The following is a 22,534-nucleotide window of genomic DNA, read 5'->3' on the forward strand; positions in this document are numbered from 1 at the left end:
GAGAAGGAAACTGGTGACGATGGAATGAGAAGGAGAAAAAATATATGGTCAGTGGTTTCAATGTTGTCTTCACAAAATGTACAAATATTATCTTCAAAATTAAAGCGTACCCTCGATAATTCCTTAGATGGGTAGATGTCAGTCATAATTTTGAAGTGGGTCTCTTTTGCCTTGGGGGTATGGGTAGAGTCAGATACATGGTTCGCAGCTTGGCAATCGATTCCTCATCAAATTTATTTAAAATATCCTTTTTTTTTTTTTTTGACGTCCAGGGAATAAGTTTCCTGTGAAACATTTCCTAATAAAGGAGTTGCCGCGCTTTTTGTCCACAATTGAGATTCCCTGGAGTGATAGTCGGGGTAACTGTGGTTGTACGGTTCGGTGCGTCATTATATTTTTGGTCAGGAATACAAATTGTCGAGGCAGTGCGTTTCGTAACTTTAGCAACTCTAATATGGGAGGCTTGAATCTGTGTGTAGTACAGAACTGCTCATTGTCCAGAGGACTGCCAGTGTCATCCATCAAGTCAATTATCGACCATATACCTTTCTCAAAGCATTCCTTGTAAAACAGAGGTTTGTTGCCATGCAGTACATATCGATTGTTCCAAACTATTATACTGTGTGGTGAGAAATTGTGTACGTATATCATTTTCCAGTATAATAATATTTGTTTATGGAACTCTGAACATTTGACAGGAATCTTGTTGATATCCAAGTCAGAGATAAGCAGAAGACTCAGGCCGCCGACTTTGTTGAATAAGTAGTTTGGAGTACAATACCAGAAAGAACGATGAGGTTTGATCCAGGATTTCAACCGGTTCACCTTCAATGTCCCATTCAAGCAGTCCGACTCTATCACTTTCAGCCCTCCTTCACTTGTTTCTTTCACCATATGTGATTTTTCTTAGATGGTGTGGTCTGTTCCTCCAGATAAAGTTGAAATTGATTTGGTTAACAGATTTTACGAGTTGATTTGGAGCAGCATTGGAATACGCTGGGTATATACATCTGGATAAACACATCCATTTTAGTCAAATATATCCGGCCTAATATTGATAAATCTCTCTGGAGCCATATATTAGAATTAAGCTTTACTTTGATTCAGTTTAGATTCCATGTTCCTGGATTGATTTAACGTTTGGTCCTTGGATAGGAAAATGCTCAAGTATTTTATTTCTGATTTCATAGAAACATCGCTGATTTCCTTTAGTGGCGAGTCATGCAGCGCAAGAAGTTTGCATTTCTTTAAGTTTAATGACAATCCTGAAGCCTTGGAGAATGTTTTGGTTTTTTTCAGCACTTATTGGGACTTGATGTTCATTTTTCAAAACTAAGGTTGTGTCATCTGCCAGCAGGCTAATAACAATTTCTGTCCCCAACATTACTTCTGTCCCACACGTATACACACACACACACACACACACACACACACACACACCTTAATTCCACTCTTTTATATACGCATGTCTGGAGTTCCGGGAGCTCGTTCTCAACGTTCTGGGGATAATCATAGCTGTGCTGATAGCATTGGCCGAAACGTATCCACAACCAAACCAACATTAGCTCATCCACTCATTCACATATGTGTGTGCCCGGAGGTCCGGGAGCTCCAGTCATAAGTCCGGGTGATCTATGTCCGGAGAAGGCTCACATTAGCCGCTCTAAGGGGTCCTGCTGCCCCCCAGCTTCCCGGCCTTTGAGAAGAGACACATAACTCCACTCTTCCGCTTCTCCGCTATGGGCCCTGGTACTCCCGATCCTCCGAACTCAGGTGAATTGCGTGACGTGCTTCTGCTCTCCTATAAGCCCCTACACACTTCGAACACGGCTGTTATCACCCTGTTACTGCATTTCAATGACACCCATTTGCTTTCGATCTCAGTGTCTGCCTCCGTACGGAAAAAGCGGGATGGGTGGGGGGGCATAAGCGCATTCGTGGTGTAAGTAATCAGAAGTTAATAGTGTTAACGGTTTGCGAGAAATTTTTAATGCTAGACAAAAAAAGAAAATTAGAAGGATATAATTAAATAAATAGATAGAAAAATAAAATTAAAAACGAAAAAAAAAAATTGTGAGGGGAATATAACATGTAATTAAGTTGGCGGTTCACAAGGAATCTCAGACATCAAACTGTTTTTAATTGAACATAAATAGTACACCCAAATATACAAATGTACAAATAAACATAGCAAGGTAGAACTGAATGTCAATGAAACAACCAGGGATGAGGAAGCAACGGACATCAGGACATTTGTTCTGTATGTAATGAGAAGTTAATAGTGTTACAGGTTTGTGAGAAATTTACAGTGCGAGACAAAAAAAGAAATTAAAAGGAAGTAATTAAATCAATAGATAGACAAATAAGAAATTAAAACGAAAAAAAAAAAAAAAAATTGCAAGGGGAATGTAACATGTAATCAAGTTGTTTTTTTTGTTTTTTTTTTTTTTTTTACCAAAAAAAAAAGGAACCTCGGACATGGGTAACTATATTTTTTTGTTTTCGGATTTTTCCATAAGTTTTAAGGATTTTTTTTTTTTTTTTTTATATTTCAAAATCGTTTATGAAGACATTAAAATTTGGGGAGCATTTTTGCATTCTGTTCTTGTGAATGAAGAACTTGGCCAGGCCTAAAAGAACATTGACACAGAGTTCATCTGTTATGTTGCTTATAAGTAAACAGAATGTTATATCATCTTTTGAGAAGGAAACTGGTGACGATGGAATGAGAAGGAGAAAAAATATATGGTCAGTGGTTTCAATGTTGTCTTCACAAAATGTACAAATATTATCTTCAAAATTAAAGCGTACCCTCGATAATTCCTTAGATGGGTAGATGTCAGTCATAATTTTGAAGTGGGTCTCTTTTGCCTTGGGGGTATGGGTAGAGTCAGATACATGGTTCGCAGCTTGGCAATCGATTCCTCATCAAATTTATTTAAAATATCCTTTTTTTTTTTTTTTGACGTCCAGGGAATAAGTTTCCTGTGAAACATTTCCTAATAAAGGAGTTGCCGCGCTTTTTGTCCACAATTGAGATTCCCTGGAGTGATAGTCGGGGTAACTGTGGTTGTACGGTTCGGTGCGTCATTATATTTTTGGTCAGGAATACAAATTGTCGAGGCAGTGCGTTTCGTAACTTTAGCAACTCTAATATGGGAGGCTTGAATCTGTGTGTAGTACAGAACTGCTCATTGTCCAGAGGACTGCCAGTGTCATCCATCAAGTCAATTATCGACCATATACCTTTCTCAAAGCATTCCTTGTAAAACAGAGGTTTGTTGCCATGCAGTACATATCGATTGTTCCAAACTATTATACTGTGTGGTGAGAAATTGTGTACGTATATCATTTTCCAGTATAATAATATTTGTTTATGGAACTCTGAACATTTGACAGGAATCTTGTTGATATCCAAGTCAGAGATAAGCAGAAGACTCAGGCCGCCGACTTTGTTGAATAAGTAGTTTGGAGTACAATACCAGAAAGAACGATGAGGTTTGATCCAGGATTTCAACCGGTTCACCTTCAATGTCCCATTCAAGCAGTCCGACTCTATCACTTTCAGCCCTCCTTCACTTGTTTCTTTCACCATATGTGATTTTTCTTAGATGGTGTGGTCTGTTCCTCCAGATAAAGTTGAAATTGATTTGGTTAACAGATTTTACGAGTTGATTTGGAGCAGCATTGGAATACGCTGGGTATATACATCTGGATAAACACATCCATTTTAGTCAAATATATCCGGCCTAATATTGATAAATCTCTCTGGAGCCATATATTAGAATTAAGCTTTACTTTGATTCAGTTTAGATTCCATGTTCCTGGATTGATTTAACGTTTGGTCCTTGGATAGGAAAATGCTCAAGTATTTTATTTCTGATTTCATAGAAACATCGCTGATTTCCTTTAGTGGCGAGTCATGCAGCGCAAGAAGTTTGCATTTCTTTAAGTTTAATGACAATCCTGAAGCCTTGGAGAATGTTTTGGTTTTTTTCAGCACTTATTGGGACTTGATGTTCATTTTTCAAAACTAAGGTTGTGTCATCTGCCAGCAGGCTAATAACAATTTCTGTCCCCAACATTACTTCTGTCCCACACGTATACACACACACACACACACACACACACACACACACACCTTAATTCCACTCTTTTATATACGCATGTCTGGAGTTCCGGGAGCTCGTTCTCAACGTTCTGGGGATAATCATAGCTGTGCTGATAGCATTGGCCGAAACGTATCCACAACCAAACCAACATTAGCTCATCCACTCATTCACATATGTGTGTGCCCGGAGGTCCGGGAGCTCCAGTCATAAGTCCGGGTGATCTATGTCCGGAGAAGGCTCACATTAGCCGCTCTAAGGGGTCCTGCTGCCCCCCAGCTTCCCGGCCTTTGAGAAGAGACACATAACTCCACTCTTCCGCTTCTCCGCTATGGGCCCTGGTACTCCCGATCCTCCGAACTCAGGTGAATTGCGTGACGTGCTTCTGCTCTCCTATAAGCCCCTACACACTTCGAACACGGCTGTTATCACCCTGTTACTGCATTTCAATGACACCCATTTGCTTTCGATCTCAGTGTCTGCCTCCGTACGGAAAAAGCGGGATGGGTGGGGGGGCATAAGCGCATTCGTGGTGTAAGTAATCAGAAGTTAATAGTGTTAACGGTTTGCGAGAAATTTTTAATGCTAGACAAAAAAAGAAAATTAAAAGGATATAATTAAATAAATAGATAGAAAAATAAAATTAAAAACGAAAAAAAAAATTGTGAGGGGAATATAACATGTAATTAAGTTGGCGGTTCACAAGGAATCTCAGACATCAAACTGTTTTTAATTGAACATAAATAGTACACCCAAATATACAAATGTACAAATAAACATAGCAAGGTAGAACTGAATGTCAATGAAACAACCAGGGATGAGGAAGCAACGGACATCAGGACATTTGTTCTGTATGTAATGAGAAGTTAATAGTGTTACAGGTTTGTGAGAAATTTACAGTGCGAGACAAAAAAAGAAATTAAAAGGAAGTAATTAAATCAATAGATAGACAAATAAGAAATTAAAACGAAAAAAAAAAAAAAAAATTGCAAGGGGAATGTAACATGTAATCAAGTTGTTTTTTTTGTTTTTTTTTTTTTTTTTACCAAAAAAAAAAGGAACCTCGGACATGGGTAACTATATTTTTTTGTTTTCGGATTTTTCCATAAGTTTTAAGGATTTTTTTTTTTTTTTTTTATATTTCAAAATCGTTTATGAAGACATTAAAATTTGGGGAGCATTTTTGCATTCTGTTCTTGTGAATGAAGAACTTGGCCAGGCCTAAAAGAACATTGACACAGAGTTCATCTGTTATGTTGCTTATAAGTAAACAGAATGTTATATCATCTTTTGAGAAGGAAACTGGTGACGATGGAATGAGAAGGAGAAAAAATATATGGTCAGTGGTTTCAATGTTGTCTTCACAAAATGTACAAATATTATCTTCAAAATTAAAGCGTACCCTCGATAATTCCTTAGATGGGTAGATGTCAGTCATAATTTTGAAGTGGGTCTCTTTTGCCTTGGGGGTATGGGTAGAGTCAGATACATGGTTCGCAGCTTGGCAATCGATTCCTCATCAAATTTATTTAAAATATCCTTTTTTTTTTTTTTGACGTCCAGGGAATAAGTTTCCTGTGAAACATTTCCTAATAAAGGAGTTGCCGCGCTTTTTGTCCACAATTGAGATTCCCTGGAGTGATAGTCGGGGTAACTGTGGTTGTACGGTTCGGTGCGTCATTATATTTTTGGTCAGGAATACAAATTGTCGAGGCAGTGCGTTTCGTAACTTTAGCAACTCTAATATGGGAGGCTTGAATCTGTGTGTAGTACAGAACTGCTCATTGTCCAGAGGACTGCCAGTGTCATCCATCAAGTCAATTATCGACCATATACCTTTCTCAAAGCATTCCTTGTAAAACAGAGGTTTGTTGCCATGCAGTACATATCGATTGTTCCAAACTATTATACTGTGTGGTGAGAAATTGTGTACGTATATCATTTTCCAGTATAATAATATTTGTTTATGGAACTCTGAACATTTGACAGGAATCTTGTTGATATCCAAGTCAGAGATAAGCAGAAGACTCAGGCCGCCGACTTTGTTGAATAAGTAGTTTGGAGTACAATACCAGAAAGAACGATGAGGTTTGATCCAGGATTTCAACCGGTTCACCTTCAATGTCCCATTCAAGCAGTCCGACTCTATCACTTTCAGCCCTCCTTCACTTGTTTCTTTCACCATATGTGATTTTTCTTAGATGGTGTGGTCTGTTCCTCCAGATAAAGTTGAAATTGATTTGGTTAACAGATTTTACGAGTTGATTTGGAGCAGCATTGGAATACGCTGGGTATATACATCTGGATAAACACATCCATTTTAGTCAAATATATCCGGCCTAATATTGATAAATCTCTCTGGAGCCATATATTAGAATTAAGCTTTACTTTGATTCAGTTTAGATTCAATGTTCCTGGATTGATTTAACGTTTGGTCCTTGGATAGGAAAATGCTCAAGTATTTTATTTCTGATTTCATAGAAACATCGCTGATTTCCTTTAGTGGCGAGTCATGCAGCGCAAGAAGTTTGCATTTCTTTAAGTTTAATGACAATCCTGAAGCCTTGGAGAATGTTTTGGTTTTTTTCAGCACTTATTGGGACTTGATGTTCATTTTTCAAAACTAAGGTTGTGTCATCTGCCAGCAGGCTAATAACAATTTCTGTCCCCAACATTACTTCTGTCCCACACGTATACACACACACACACACACACACACACACACACACACACCTTAATTCCACTCTTTTATATACGCATGTCTGGAGTTCCGGGAGCTCGTTCTCAACGTTCTGGGGATAATCATAGCTGTGCTGATAGCATTGGCCGAAACGTATCCACAACCAAACCAACATTAGCTCATCCACTCATTCACATATGTGTGTGCCCGGAGGTCCGGGAGCTCCAGTCATAAGTCCGGGTGATCTATGTCCGGAGAAGGCTCACATTAGCCGCTCTAAGGGGTCCTGCTGCCCCCCAGCTTCCCGGCCTTTGAGAAGAGACACATAACTCCACTCTTCCGCTTCTCCGCTATGGGCCCTGGTACTCCCGATCCTCCGAACTCAGGTGAATTGCGTGACGTGCTTCTGCTCTCCTATAAGCCCCTACACACTTCGAACACGGCTGTTATCACCCTGTTACTGCATTTCAATGACACCCATTTGCTTTCGATCTCAGTGTCTGCCTCCGTACGGAAAAAGCGGGATGGGTGGGGGGGCATAAGCGCATTCGTGGTGTAAGTAATCAGAAGTTAATAGTGTTAACGGTTTGCGAGAAATTTTTAATGCTAGACAAAAAAAGAAAATTAAAAGGATATAATTAAATAAATAGATAGAAAAATAAAATTAAAAACGAAAAAAAAAAATTGTGAGGGGAATATAACATGTAATTAAGTTGGCGGTTCACAAGGAATCTCAGACATCAAACTGTTTTTAATTGAACATAAATAGTACACCCAAATATACAAATGTACAAATAAACATAGCAAGGTAGAACTGAATGTCAATGAAACAACCAGGGATGAGGAAGCAACGGACATCAGGACATTTGTTCTGTATGTAATGAGAAGTTAATAGTGTTACAGGTTTGTGAGAAATTTACAGTGCGAGACAAAAAAAGAAATTAAAAGGAAGTAATTAAATCAATAGATAGACAAATAAGAAATTAAAACGAAAAAAAAAAAAAAAAATTGCAAGGGGAATGTAACATGTAATCAAGTTGTTTTTTTTGTTTTTTTTTTTTTTTTTTACCAAAAAAAAAAGGAACCTCGGACATGGGTAACTATATTTTTTTGTTTTCGGATTTTTCCATAAGTTTTAAGGATTTTTTTTTTTTTTTTTTATATTTCAAAATCGTTTATGAAGACATTAAAATTTGGGGAGCATTTTTGCATTCTGTTCTTGTGAATGAAGAACTTGGCCAGGCCTAAAAGAACATTGACACAGAGTTCATCTGTTATGTTGCTTATAAGTAAACAGAATGTTATATCATCTTTTGAGAAGGAAACTGGTGACGATGGAATGAGAAGGAGAAAAAATATATGGTCAGTGGTTTCAATGTTGTCTTCACAAAATGTACAAATATTATCTTCAAAATTAAAGCGTACCCTCGATAATTCCTTAGATGGGTAGATGTCAGTCATAATTTTGAAGTGGGTCTCTTTTGCCTTGGGGGTATGGGTAGAGTCAGATACATGGTTCGCAGCTTGGCAATCGATTCCTCATCAAATTTATTTAAAATATCCTTTTTTTTTTTTTTGACGTCCAGGGAATAAGTTTCCTGTGAAACATTTCCTAATAAAGGAGTTGCCGCGCTTTTTGTCCACAATTGAGATTCCCTGGAGTGATAGTCGGGGTAACTGTGGTTGTACGGTTCGGTGCGTCATTATATTTTTGGTCAGGAATACAAATTGTCGAGGCAGTGCGTTTCGTAACTTTAGCAACTCTAATATGGGAGGCTTGAATCTGTGTGTAGTACAGAACTGCTCATTGTCCAGAGGACTGCCAGTGTCATCCATCAAGTCAATTATCGACCATATACCTTTCTCAAAGCATTCCTTGTAAAACAGAGGTTTGTTGCCATGCAGTACATATCGATTGTTCCAAACTATTATACTGTGTGGTGAGAAATTGTGTACGTATATCATTTTCCAGTATAATAATATTTGTTTATGGAACTCTGAACATTTGACAGGAATCTTGTTGATATCCAAGTCAGAGATAAGCAGAAGACTCAGGCCGCCGACTTTGTTGAATAAGTAGTTTGGAGTACAATACCAGAAAGAACGATGAGGTTTGATCCAGGATTTCAACCGGTTCACCTTCAATGTCCCATTCAAGCAGTCCGACTCTATCACTTTCAGCCCTCCTTCACTTGTTTCTTTCACCATATGTGATTTTTCTTAGATGGTGTGGTCTGTTCCTCCAGATAAAGTTGAAATTGATTTTGTTAACAGATTTTACGAGTTGATTTGGAGCAGCATTGGAATACGCTGGGTATATACATCTGGATAAACACATCCATTTTAGTCAAATATATCCGGCCTAATATTGATAAATCTCTCTGGAGCCATATATTAGAATTAAGCTTTACTTTGATTCAGTTTAGATTCAATGTTCCTGGATTGATTTAACGTTTGGTCCTTGGATAGGAAAATGCTCAAGTATTTTATTTCTGATTTCATGGAAACATCGCTGATTTCCTTTAGTGGCGAGTCATGCAGCGCAAGAAGTTTGCATTTCTTTAAGTTTAATGACAATCCTGAAGCCTTGGAGAATGTTTTGGTTGTTTTCGGCACTTATTGGGACTTGATGTTCATTTTTCAAAACTAAGGTTGTGTCATCTGCCAGCAGGCTAATAACAATTTCTGTCCCCAACATTACTTCTGTCCCACACGTATACACACACACACACACACACACACACACACACACACACACACACACACACCTTAATTCCACTCTTTTATATACGCATGTCTGGAGTTCCGGGAGCTCGTTCTCAACGTTCTGGGGATAATCATAGCTGTGCTGATAGCATTGGCCGAAACGTATCCACAACCAAACCAACATTAGCTCATCCACTCATTCACATATGTGTGTGCCCGGAGGTCCGGGAGCTCCAGTCATAAGTCCGGGTGATCTATGTCCGGAGAAGGCTCACATTAGCCGCTCTAAGGGGTCCTGCTGCCCCCCAGCTTCCCGGCCTTTGAGAAGAGACACATAACTCCACTCTTCCGCTTCTCCGCTATGGGCCCTGGTACTCCCGATCCTCCGAACTCAGGTGAATTGCGTGACGTGCTTCTGCTCTCCTATAAGCCCCTACACACTTCGAACACGGCTGTTATCACCCTGTTACTGCATTTCAATGACACCCATTTGCTTTCGATCTCAGTGTCTGCCTCCGTACGGAAAAAGCGGGATGGGTGGGGGGGCATAAGCGCATTCGTGGTGTAAGTAATCAGAAGTTAATAGTGTTAACGGTTTGCGAGAAATTTTTAATGCTAGACAAAAAAAGAAAATTAAAAGGATATAATTAAATAAATAGATAGAAAAATAAAATTAAAAACGAAAAAAAAAATTGTGAGGGGAATATAACATGTAATTAAGTTGGCGGTTCACAAGGAATCTCAGACATCAAACTGTTTTTAATTGAACATAAATAGTACACCCAAATATACAAATGTACAAATAAACATAGCAAGGTAGAACTGAATGTCAATGAAACAACCAGGGATGAGGAAGCAACGGACATCAGGACATTTGTTCTGTATGTAATGAGAAGTTAATAGTGTTACAGGTTTGTGAGAAATTTACAGTGCGAGACAAAAAAAGAAATTAAAAGGAAGTAATTAAATCAATAGATAGACAAATAAGAAATTAAAACGAAAAAAAAAAAAAAAAATTGCAAGGGGAATGTAACATGTAATCAAGTTGTTTTTTTTGTTTTTTTTTTTTTTTTTACCAAAAAAAAAAGGAACCTCGGACATGGGTAACTATATTTTTTTGTTTTCGGATTTTTCCATAAGTTTTAAGGATTTTTTTTTTTTTTTTTTATATTTCAAAATCGTTTATGAAGACATTAAAATTTGGGGAGCATTTTTGCATTCTGTTCTTGTGAATGAAGAACTTGGCCAGGCCTAAAAGAACATTGACACAGAGTTCATCTGTTATGTTGCTTATAAGTAAACAGAATGTTATATCATCTTTTGAGAAGGAAACTGGTGACGATGGAATGAGAAGGAGAAAAAATATATGGTCAGTGGTTTCAATGTTGTCTTCACAAAATGTACAAATATTATCTTCAAAATTAAAGCGTACCCTCGATAATTCCTTAGATGGGTAGATGTCAGTCATAATTTTGAAGTGGGTCTCTTTTGCCTTGGGGGTATGGGTAGAGTCAGATACATGGTTCGCAGCTTGGCAATCGATTCCTCATCAAATTTATTTAAAATATCCTTTTTTTTTTTTTTGACGTCCAGGGAATAAGTTTCCTGTGAAACATTTCCTAATAAAGGAGTTGCCGCGCTTTTTGTCCACAATTGAGATTCCCTGGAGTGATAGTCGGGGTAACTGTGGTTGTACGGTTCGGTGCGTCATTATATTTTTGGTCAGGAATACAAATTGTCGAGGCAGTGCGTTTCGTAACTTTAGCAACTCTAATATGGGAGGCTTGAATCTGTGTGTAGTACAGAACTGCTCATTGTCCAGAGGACTGCCAGTGTCATCCATCAAGTCAATTATCGACCATATACCTTTCTCAAAGCATTCCTTGTAAAACAGAGGTTTGTTGCCATGCAGTACATATCGATTGTTCCAAACTATTATACTGTGTGGTGAGAAATTGTGTACGTATATCATTTTCCAGTATAATAATATTTGTTTATGGAACTCTGAACATTTGACAGGAATCTTGTTGATATCCAAGTCAGAGATAAGCAGAAGACTCAGGCCGCCGACTTTGTTGAATAAGTAGTTTGGAGTACAATACCAGAAAGAACGATGAGGTTTGATCCAGGATTTCAACCGGTTCACCTTCAATCCCATTCAAGCAGTCCGACTCTATCACTTTCAGCCCTCCTTCACTTGTTTCTTTCACCATATGTGATTTTTCTTAGATGGTGTGGTCTGTTCCTCCAGATAAAGTTGAAATTGATTTGGTTAACAGATTTTACGAGTTGATTTGGAGCAGCATTGGAATACGCTGGGTATATACATCTGGATAAACACATCCATTTTAGTCAAATATATCCGGCCTAATATTGATAAATCTCTCTGGAGCCATATATTAGAATTAAGCTTTACTTTGATTCAGTTTAGATTCAATGTTCCTGGATTGATTTAACGTTTGGTCCTTGGATAGGAAAATGCTCAAGTATTTTATTTCTGATTTCATAGAAACATCGCTGATTTCCTTTAGTGGCGAGTCATGCAGCGCAAGAAGTTTGCATTTCTTTAAGTTTAATGACAATCCTGAAGCCTTGGAGAATGTTTTGGTTTTTTTCAGCACTTATTGGGACTTGATGTTCATTTTTCAAAACTAAGGTTGTGTCATCTGCCAGCAGGCTAATAACAATTTCTGTCCCCAACATTACTTCTGTCCCACACGTATACACACACACACACACACACACACACACACACACACACCTTAATTCCACTCTTTTATATACGCATGTCTGGAGTTCCGGGAGCTCGTTCTCAACGTTCTGGGGATAATCATAGCTGTGCTGATAGCATTGGCCGAAACGTATCCACAACCAAACCAACATTAGCTCATCCACTCATTCACATATGTGTGTGCCCGGAGGTCCGGGAGCTCCAGTCATAAGTCCGGGTGATCTATGTCCGGAGAAGGCTCACATTAGCCGCTCTAAGGGGTCCTGCTGCCCCCCAGCTTCCCGGCCTTTGAGAAGAGACACATAACTCCACTCTTCCGCTTCTCCGCTATGGGCCCTGGTACTCCCGATCCTCCGAACTCAGGTGAATTGCGTGACGTGCTTCTGCTCTCCTATAAGCCCCTACACACTTCGAACACGGCTGTTATCACCCTGTTACTGCATTTCAATGACACCCATTTGCTTTCGATCTCAGTGTCTGCCTCCGTACGGAAAAAGCGGGATGGGTGGGGGGGCATAAGCGCATTCGTGCTGTAAGTAATCAGAAGTTAATAGTGTTAACGGTTTGCGAGAAATTTTTAATGCTAGACAAAAAAAGAAAATTAAAAGGATATAATTAAATAAATAGATAGAAAAATAAAATTAAAAACGAAAAAAAAAAATTGTGAGGGGAATATAACATGTAATTAAGTTGGCGGTTCACAAGGAATCTCAGACATCAAACTGTTTTTAATTGAACATAAATAGTACACCCAAATATACAAATGTACAAATAAACATAGCAAGGTAGAACTGAATGTCAATGAAACAACCAGGGATGAGGAAGCAACGGACATCAGGACATTTGTTCTGTATGTAATGAGAAGTTAATAGTGTTACAGGTTTGTGAGAAATTTACAGTGCGAGACAAAAAAAGAAATTAAAAGGAAGTAATTAAATCAATAGATAGACAAATAAGAAATTAAAACGAAAAAAAAAAAAAAAAATTGCAAGGGGAATGTAACATGTAATCAAGTTGTTTTTTTTGTTTTTTTTTTTTTTTTTACCAAAAAAAAAAGGAACCTCGGACATGGGTAACTATATTTTTTTGTTTTCGGATTTTTCCATAAGTTTTAAGGATTTTTTTTTTTTTTTTTTATATTTCAAAATCGTTTATGAAGACATTAAAATTTGGGGAGCATTTTTGCATTCTGTTCTTGTGAATGAAGAACTTGGCCAGGCCTAAAAGAACATTGACACAGAGTTCATCTGTTATGTTGCTTATAAGTAAACAGAATGTTATATCATCTTTTGAGAAGGAAACTGGTGACGATGGAATGAGAAGGAGAAAAAATATATGGTCAGTGGTTTCAATGTTGTCTTCACAAAATGTACAAATATTATCTTCAAAATTAAAGCGTACCCTCGATAATTCCTTAGATGGGTAGATGTCAGTCATAATTTTGAAGTGGGTCTCTTTTGCCTTGGGGGTATGGGTAGAGTCAGATACATGGTTCGCAGCTTGGCAATCGATTCCTCATCAAATTTATTTAAAATATCCTTTTTTTTTTTTTTGACGTCCAGGGAATAAGTTTCCTGTGAAACATTTCCTAATAAAGGAGTTGCCGCGCTTTTTGTCCACAATTGAGATTCCCTGGAGTGATAGTCGGGGTAACTGTGGTTGTACGGTTCGGTGCGTCATTATATTTTTGGTCAGGAATACAAATTGTCGAGGCAGTGCGTTTCGTAACTTTAGCAACTCTAATATGGGAGGCTTGAATCTGTGTGTAGTACAGAACTGCTCATTGTCCAGAGGACTGCCAGTGTCATCCATCAAGTCAATTATCGACCATATACCTTTCTCAAAGCATTCCTTGTAAAACAGAGGTTTGTTGCCATGCAGTACATATCGATTGTTCCAAACTATTATACTGTGTGGTGAGAAATTGTGTACGTATATCATTTTCCAGTATAATAATATTTGTTTATGGAACTCTGAACATTTGACAGGAATCTTGTTGATATCCAAGTCAGAGATAAGCAGAAGACTCAGGCCGCCGACTTTGTTGAATAAGTAGTTTGGAGTACAATACCAGAAAGAACGATGAGGTTTGATCCAGGATTTCAACCAGTTCACCTTCAATGTCCCATTCAAGCAGTCCGACTCTATCACTTTCAGCCCTCCTTCACTTGTTTCTTTCACCATATGTGATTTTTCTTAGATGGTGTGGTCTGTTCCTCCAGATAAAGTTGAAATTGATTTTGTTAACAGATTTTACGAGTTGATTTGGAGCAGCATTGGAATACGCTGGGTATATACATCTGGATAAACACATCCATTTTAGTCAAATATATCCGGCCTAATATTGATAAATCTCTCTGGAGCCATATATTAGAATTAAGCTTTACTTTGATTCAGTTTAGATTCAATGTTCCTGGATTGATTTAACGTTTGGTCCTTGGATAGGAAAATGCTCAAGTATTTTATTTCTGATTTCATGGAAACATCGCTGATTTCCTTTAGTGGCGAGTCATGCAGCGCAAGAAGTTTGCATTTCTTTAAGTTTAATGACAATCCTGAAGCCTTGGAGAATGTTTTGGTTGTTTTCGGCACTTATTGGGACTTGATGTTCATTTTTCAAAACTAAGGTTGTGTCATCTGCCAGCAGGCTAATAACAATTTCTGTCCCCAACATTACTTCTGTCCCACACGTATACACACACACACACACACACACACACACACACACACACACACACACACACACCTTAATTCCACTCTTTTATATACGCATGTCTGGAGTTCCGGGAGCTCGTTCTCAACGTTCTGGGGATAATCATAGCTGTGCTGATAGCATTGGCCGAAACGTATCCACAACCAAACCAACATTAGCTCATCCACTCATTCACATATGTGTGTGCCCAGAGGTCCGGGAGCTCCAGTCATAAGTCCGGGTGATCTATGTCCGGAGAAGACTCACATTAGCCGGTCTAAGGGGTCCTGCTGCCCCCCAGTTTCCCCGCCTTTGAGAAGAGACACATAACTCCGCTCTTCCGCTTCTCCGCTATGGGCCCTGGTACTCCCGATCCTCCGAACTCAGGTGAATTGCGTGACGTGCTTCTGCTCTCCTATAAGCCCCTACACACTTCGAACACGGCTGTTATCACCCTGTTACTGCATTTCAATGACACCCATTTGCTTTCGATCTCAGTGTCTGCCTCCGTACGGAAAAAGCGGGATGGGTGGGGGGGCATAAGCGCATTCGTGGTGTAAGTAATCAGAAGTTAATAGTGTTAACGGTTTGCGAGAAATTTTTAATGCTAGACAAAAAAAGAAAATTAGAAGGATATAATTAAATAAATAGATAGAAAAATAAAATTAAAAACGAAAAAAAAAAATTGTGAGGGGAATATAACATGTAATTAAGTTGGCGGTTCACAAGGAATCTCAGACATCAAACTGTTTTTAATTGAACATAAATAGTACACCCAAATATACAAATGTACAAATAAACATAGCAAGGTAGAACTGAATGTCAATGAAACAACCAGGGATGAGGAAGCAACGGACATCAGGACATTTGTTCTGTATGTAATGAGAAGTTAATAGTGTTACAGGTTTGTGAGAAATTTACAGTGCGAGACAAAAAAAGAAATTAAAAGGAAGTAATTAAATCAATAGATAGACAAATAAGAAATTAAAACGAAAAAAAAAAAAAAAAATTGCAAGGGGAATGTAACATGTAATCAAGTTGTTTTTTTTGTTTTTTTTTTTTTTTTTACCAAAAAAAAAAGGAACCTCGGACATGGGTAACTATATTTTTTTGTTTTCGGATTTTTCCATAAGTTTTAAGGATTTTTTTTTTTTTTTTTTATATTTCAAAATCGTTTATGAAGACATTAAAATTTGGGGAGCATTTTTGCATTCTGTTCTTGTGAATGAAGAACTTGGCCAGGCCTAAAAGAACATTGACACAGAGTTCATCTGTTATGTTGCTTATAAGTAAACAGAATGTTATATCATCTTTTGAGAAGGAAACTGGTGACGATGGAATGAGAAGGAGAAAAAATATATGGTCAGTGGTTTCAATGTTGTCTTCACAAAATGTACAAATATTATCTTCAAAATTAAAGCGTACCCTCGATAATTCCTTAGATGGGTAGATGTCAGTCATAATTTTGAAGTGGGTCTCTTTTGCCTTGGGGGTATGGGTAGAGTCAGATACATGGTTCGCAGCGTGGCAATCGATTCCTCATCAAATTTATTTAAAATATCCTTTTTTTTTTTTTTGACGTCCAGGGAATAAGTTTCCTGTGAAACATTTCCTAATAAAGGAGTTGCCGCGCTTTCTGTCCACAATTGAGATTCCCTGGAGTGATAGTCGGGGTAACTGTGGTTGTACGGTTCGGTGCGTCATTATATTTTTGGTCAGGAATACAAATTGTCGAGGCAGTGCGTTTCGTAACTTTAGCAACTCTAATATGGGAGGCTTGAATCTGTGTGTAGTACAGAACTGCTCATTGTCCAGAGGACTGCCAGTGTCATCCATCAAGTCAATTATCGACCATATACCTTTCTCAAAGCATTCCTTGTAAAACAGAGGTTTGTTGCCATGCAGTACATATCGATTGTTCCAAACTATTATACTGTGTGGTGAGAAATTGTGTACGTATATCATTTTCCAGTATAATAATATTTGTTTATGGAACTCTGAACATTTGACAGGAATCTTGTTGATATCCAAGTCAGAGATAAGCAGAAGACTCAGGCCGCCGACTTTGTTGAATAAGTAGTTTGGAGTACAATACCAGAAAGAACGATGAGGTTTGATCCAGGATTTCAACCAGTTCACCTTCAATGTCCCATTCAAGCAGTCCGACTCTATCACTTTCAGCCCTCCTTCACTTGTTTCTTTCACCATATGTGATTTTTCTTAGATGGTGTGGTCTGTTCCTCCAGATAAAGTTGAAATTGATTTGGTTAACAGATTTTACGAGTTGATTTGGAGCAGCATTGGAATACGCTGGGTATATACATCTGGATAAACACATCCATTTTAGTCAAATATATCCGGCCTAATATTGATAAATCTCTCTGGAGCCATATATTAGAATTAAGCTTTACTTTGATTCAGTTTAGATTCAATGTTCCTGGATTGATTTAACGTTTGGTCCTTGGATAGGAAAATGCTCAAGTATTTTATTTCTGATTTCATAGAAACATCGCTGATTTCCTTTAGTGGCGAGTCATGCAGCGCAAGAAGTTTGCATTTCTTTAAGTTTAATGACAATCCTGAAGCCTTGGAGAATGTTTTGGTTTTTTTCAGCACTTATTGGGACTTGATGTTCATTTTTCAAAACTAAGGTTGTGTCATCTGCCAGCAGGCTAATAACAATTTCTGTCCCCAACATTACTTCTGTCCCACACGTATACACACACACACACACACACACACACACACACACACACACACACACACACACACACACCTTAATTCCACTCTTTTATATACGCATGTCTGGAGTTCCGGGAGCTCGTTCTCAACGTTCTGGGGATAATCATAGCTGTGCTGATAGCATTGGCCGAAACGTATCCACAACCAAACCAACATTAGCTCATCCACTCATTCACATATGTGTGTGCCCGGAGGTCCGGGAGCTCCAGTCATAAGTCCGGGTGATCTATGTCCGGAGAAGGCTCACATTAGCCGGTCTAAGGGGTCCTGCTGCCCCCCAGCTTCCCCGCCTTTGAGAAGAGACACATAACTCCGCTCTTCCGCTTCTCCGCTATGGGCCCTGGTACTCCCGATCCTCCGAACTCAGGTGAATTGCGTGACGTGCTTCTGCTCTCCTATAAGCCCCTACACACTTCGAACACGGCTGTTATCACCCTGTTACTGCATTTCAATGACACCCATTTGCTTTCGATCTCAGTGTCTGCCACCGTACGGAAAAAGCGGGGGGTGGGGGGGCATAAACGCATTCGTGCTGTAAGTAATCAGAAGTTAATAGTGTTAACGGTTTGCGAGAAATTTTTAATGCTAGACAAAAAAAGAAAATTAAAAGGATATAATTAAATAAATAGATAGAAAAATAAAATTAAAAACGAAAAAAAAAAATTGTGAGGGGAATATAACATGTAATTAAGTTGGCGGTTCACAAGGAATCTCAGACATCAAACTGTTTTTAATTGAACATAAATAGTACACCCAAATATACAAATGTACAAATAAACATAGCAAGGTAGAACTGAATGTCAATGAAACAACCAGGGATGAGGAAGCAACGGACATCAGGACATTTGTTCTGTATGTAATGAGAAGTTAATAGTGTTACAGGTTTGTGAGAAATTTACAGTGCGAGACAAAAAAAGAAATTAAAAGGAAGTAATTAAATCAATAGATAGACAAATAAGAAATTAAAACGAAAAAAAAAAAAAAAAAATTGCAAGGGGAATGTAACATGTAATCAAGTTGTTTTTTTTGTTTTGTTTTTTTTTTTTTACCAAAAAAAAAAGGAACCTCGGACATGGGTAACTATATTTTTTAGTTTTTGGATTTTTCCATAAGTTTTAAGGATTTTTTTTTTTTTTTTTTTATATTTCAAAATCGTTTATGAAGACATTAAAATTTGGGGAGCATTTTTGCATTCTGTTCTTGTGAATGAAGAACTTGGCCAGGCCTAAAAGAACATTGACACAGAGTTCATCTGTTATGTTGCTTATAAGTAAACAGAATGTTATATCATCTTTTGAGAAGGAAACTGGTGACGATGGAATGAGAAGGAGAAAAAATATATGGTCAGTGGTTTCAATGTTGTCTTCACAAAATGTACAAATATTATCTTCAAAATTAAAGCGTACCCTCGATAATTCCTTAGATGGGTAGATGTCAGTCATAATTTTGAAGTGGGTCTCTTTTGCCTTGGGGGTATGGGTAGAGTCAGATACATGGTTCGCAGCGTGGCAATCGATTCCTCATCAAATTTATTTAAAATATCCTTTTTTTTTTTTTTTGACGTCCAGGGAATAAGTTTCCTGTGAAACATTTCCTAATAAAGGAGTTGCCGCGCTTTCTGTCCACAATTGAGATTCCCTGGAGTGATAGTCGGGGTAACTGTGGTTGTACGGTTCGGTGCGTCATTATATTTTTGGTCAGGAATACAAATTGTCGAGGCAGTGCGTTTCGTAACTTTAGCAACTCTAATATGGGAGGCTTGAATCTGTGTGTAGTACAGAACTGCTCATTGTCCAGAGGACTGCCAGTGTCATCCATCAAGTCAATTATCGACCATATACCTTTCTCAAAGCATTCCTTGTAAAACAGAGGTTTGTTGCCATGCAGTACATATCGATTGTTCCAAACTATTATACTGTGTGGTGAGAAATTGTGTACGTATATCATTTTCCAGTATAATAATATTTGTTTATGGAACTCTGAACATTTGACAGGAATCTTGTTGATATCCAAGTCAGAGATAAGCAGAAGACTCAGGCCGCCGACTTTGTTGAATAAGTAGTTTGGAGTACAATACCAGAAAGAACGATGAGGTTTGATCCAGGATTTCAACCAGTTCACCTTCAATGTCCCATTCAAGCAGTCCGACTCTATCACTTTCAGCCCTCCTTCACTTGTTTCTTTCACCATATGTGATTTTTCTTAGATGGTGTGGTCTGTTCCTCCAGATAAAGTTGAAATTGATTTGGTTAACAGATTTTACGAGTTGATTTGGAGCAGCATTGGAATACGCTGGGTATATACATCTGGATAAACACATCCATTTTAGTCAAATATATCCGGCCTAATATTGATAAATCTCTCTGGAGCCATATATTAGAATTAAGCTTTACTTTGATTCAGTTTAGATTCAATGTTCCTGGATTGATTTAACGTTTGGTCCTTGGATAGGAAAATGCTCAAGTATTTTATTTCTGATTTCATGGAAACATCGCTGATTTCCTTTAGTGGCGAGTCATGCAGCGCAAGAAGTTTGCATTTCTTTAAGTTTAATGACAATCCTGAAGCCTTGGAGAATGTTTTGGTTGTTTTCGGCACTTATTGGGACTTGATGTTCATTTTTCAAAACTAAGGTTGTGTCATCTGCCAGCAGGCTAATAACAATTTCAGTCCCCAGCACGTCTAACTTTTGGATATCGTTGCTCTTTTCAACATAAACGGCTAGCATTTCGGTAGCAATTATAAATAAATAGGGTGAGATGGGGCAACCTTGGGGGATTCCCACATCAACATGGAAGCTCGGAGTGGTGCCGCTTGGCAGGGTGACACAGCTATGAATATTCTCATAGAGCCCACGGATCACATTCCTGAATATTTAACCAAATCCAAAATGTTCGAGCGTTGCTATGATAAATGGATGTTCGACCGAGTCAAAGGCTTTAGAAAAGTCCAAGAAGGATATGCGGCCATTATCTTCAATGCGATACGCCTCTAAACCCATCGCTCGCCCCGACTCGGGGAATCCTAGAGCCTACTTGCACCCCCGCCCTAACTTAACTCCCTCACTCGTGGAGCTCCCTGAGCTCCACACATCCCGGAGCATCACGCCGACTCATTCACATTTGAATGATTGTCTTTATTTTATGTCCGCTAGATAGAGGCATCCGCACATGCGCATCAGTGGAGCTTCAGGCCGGCTGAGGCATGGACTGAAAATCATAAAGACATGTGTGATGAGCTAAAAGGAAGATAAGCATATTTTTATAATAAATGTAAGAAAGAGAGGGTAATGCAGCCTCAGGGCGGCACTGGCCCGTGTCTCTCCAAGCCTGCCTTTGGGGGGGGGGGGCACGGAGCAGTGTCTCCCTGTGCCGGTCCCAAGCCCGGATAAATGCAGAGGGTTGCGTCAGGAGGGGCATCCGGCGTAAAACGTTTGCCAAAACCAAACATGCGAGTCAACCATAACTATACCATACCGGATGGGTCGCGGACCGGGTTAACAACGACCGCCATTGGTACTGATGACCTACAGGGTACTAATGGAAATCGGGCTACTGTGGGTCGAAGAACAAGAAGAAGAAGAAGAGGAGGAGTGCGTGTTCGGAAGCAGAGAGAGAGGAGGAAAGGAAAGAGCCTGGGACTGAGAGTAGGGACTTTGAATATTGGGACTATGACAGGAAAAGGTAGAGAGTTGATGGACACGATGCAGAGAAGGAAGCTGGATATACTGTGTGTCCAGGAGACCAGGTGGAAGGGTAGTAAGGCTAGAAGCTTAGGAGCAGGCTTTAAGTTATACTATTATGGTGCTGACAAGAAGAGAAATGGAGTAGGAGTCATCTTGAAGGAGGAGTTTGTAAGGAACGTCCTAGAGGTGAAAAGAATGTCAGATAGACTTATGAGTCTGAAATTGGAAATTGAAGGTGTGATGCTCAGTGTTGTTAGTGGCTATGCGCCACAGGTGGGATGTGAACCTGAAGAGAAGGAGAAGTTCTGGAATGAGTTGGATGAAGTGATGCAGAATATTCCCAGAAATGAGAGAGTGGTAATTGGTGCAGACTTCAATGGACATGTTGGTGAAGGCAATAGAGGGGATGAAGAAGTGATGGGCAGATATGGTATCCAGGATAGGAATGCAGAGGGACAGATGGTGGTAGATTTTGCAAAAGGGATGGAAATGGGTGTAGTGAATACCTTTTTCCAGAAAAAACAGGAACATAGGGTAACTTATAAGAGCGGAGGTAGGAGCACGCAGGTAGACTACATCTTGTATAGACGAGGTAACCTGAAAGAGATCGGTGACTGCAAAGTAGTTGTAGGTGGGCGTGTAGCCAGACAGCATAGGATGGCGGTTTGTGCGACGACTCTGGTGACAAGGTAGATGACGAGGACAAAGGCAGAGCAGAGGACAAAGTGGTGGAAGCTGAAAAGGGAGGAGCGTTGCACGGTTTTCAGGGAGGAGTTGAGAAAGGGTCTGGGTGGTCAGGGTGAGCTGCCAGATGATTGGACAACAACAGCTAGTGTTATCAGGGAGACAGGTAGAAGAGTACTCGGTTTGTCATCTGGAAGGAAAGTTGATAAGGAGACTTGGTGGTGGAATGAGGAAGTGCAGGAGTATATACGGAGAAAGCGGTTAGCGAAGAAGAAGTGGGATACTGAGAGGACTGAAGAGAACAGAAAGCAGTTCAGGGAGATGCGGCGAAAGGTAAAGATGGCGGTAGCGAAGGCAAAACAAAGGGCCTATGATGACTTGTATGCTCAGTTGGATAGTAAGGAGGGTGAGAACGATCTATATAGGTTGGCGAAACAGAGAGATAAAGATGGAAAGGATGTACAACAGGTCCGGGTGATTAAGGACGGAGAGGGAAATGTATTGA

This window comes from Fistularia commersonii, unplaced genomic scaffold (assembly GCF_037954325.1).
Source record: "Fistularia commersonii isolate RoL2024-O1a breed Wild unplaced genomic scaffold, RoL_Fcom_v1.0 HiC_scaffold_92, whole genome shotgun sequence".
In the NCBI taxonomy this organism is placed as follows: Eukaryota; Metazoa; Chordata; class Actinopteri; order Syngnathiformes; family Fistulariidae; genus Fistularia; species Fistularia commersonii.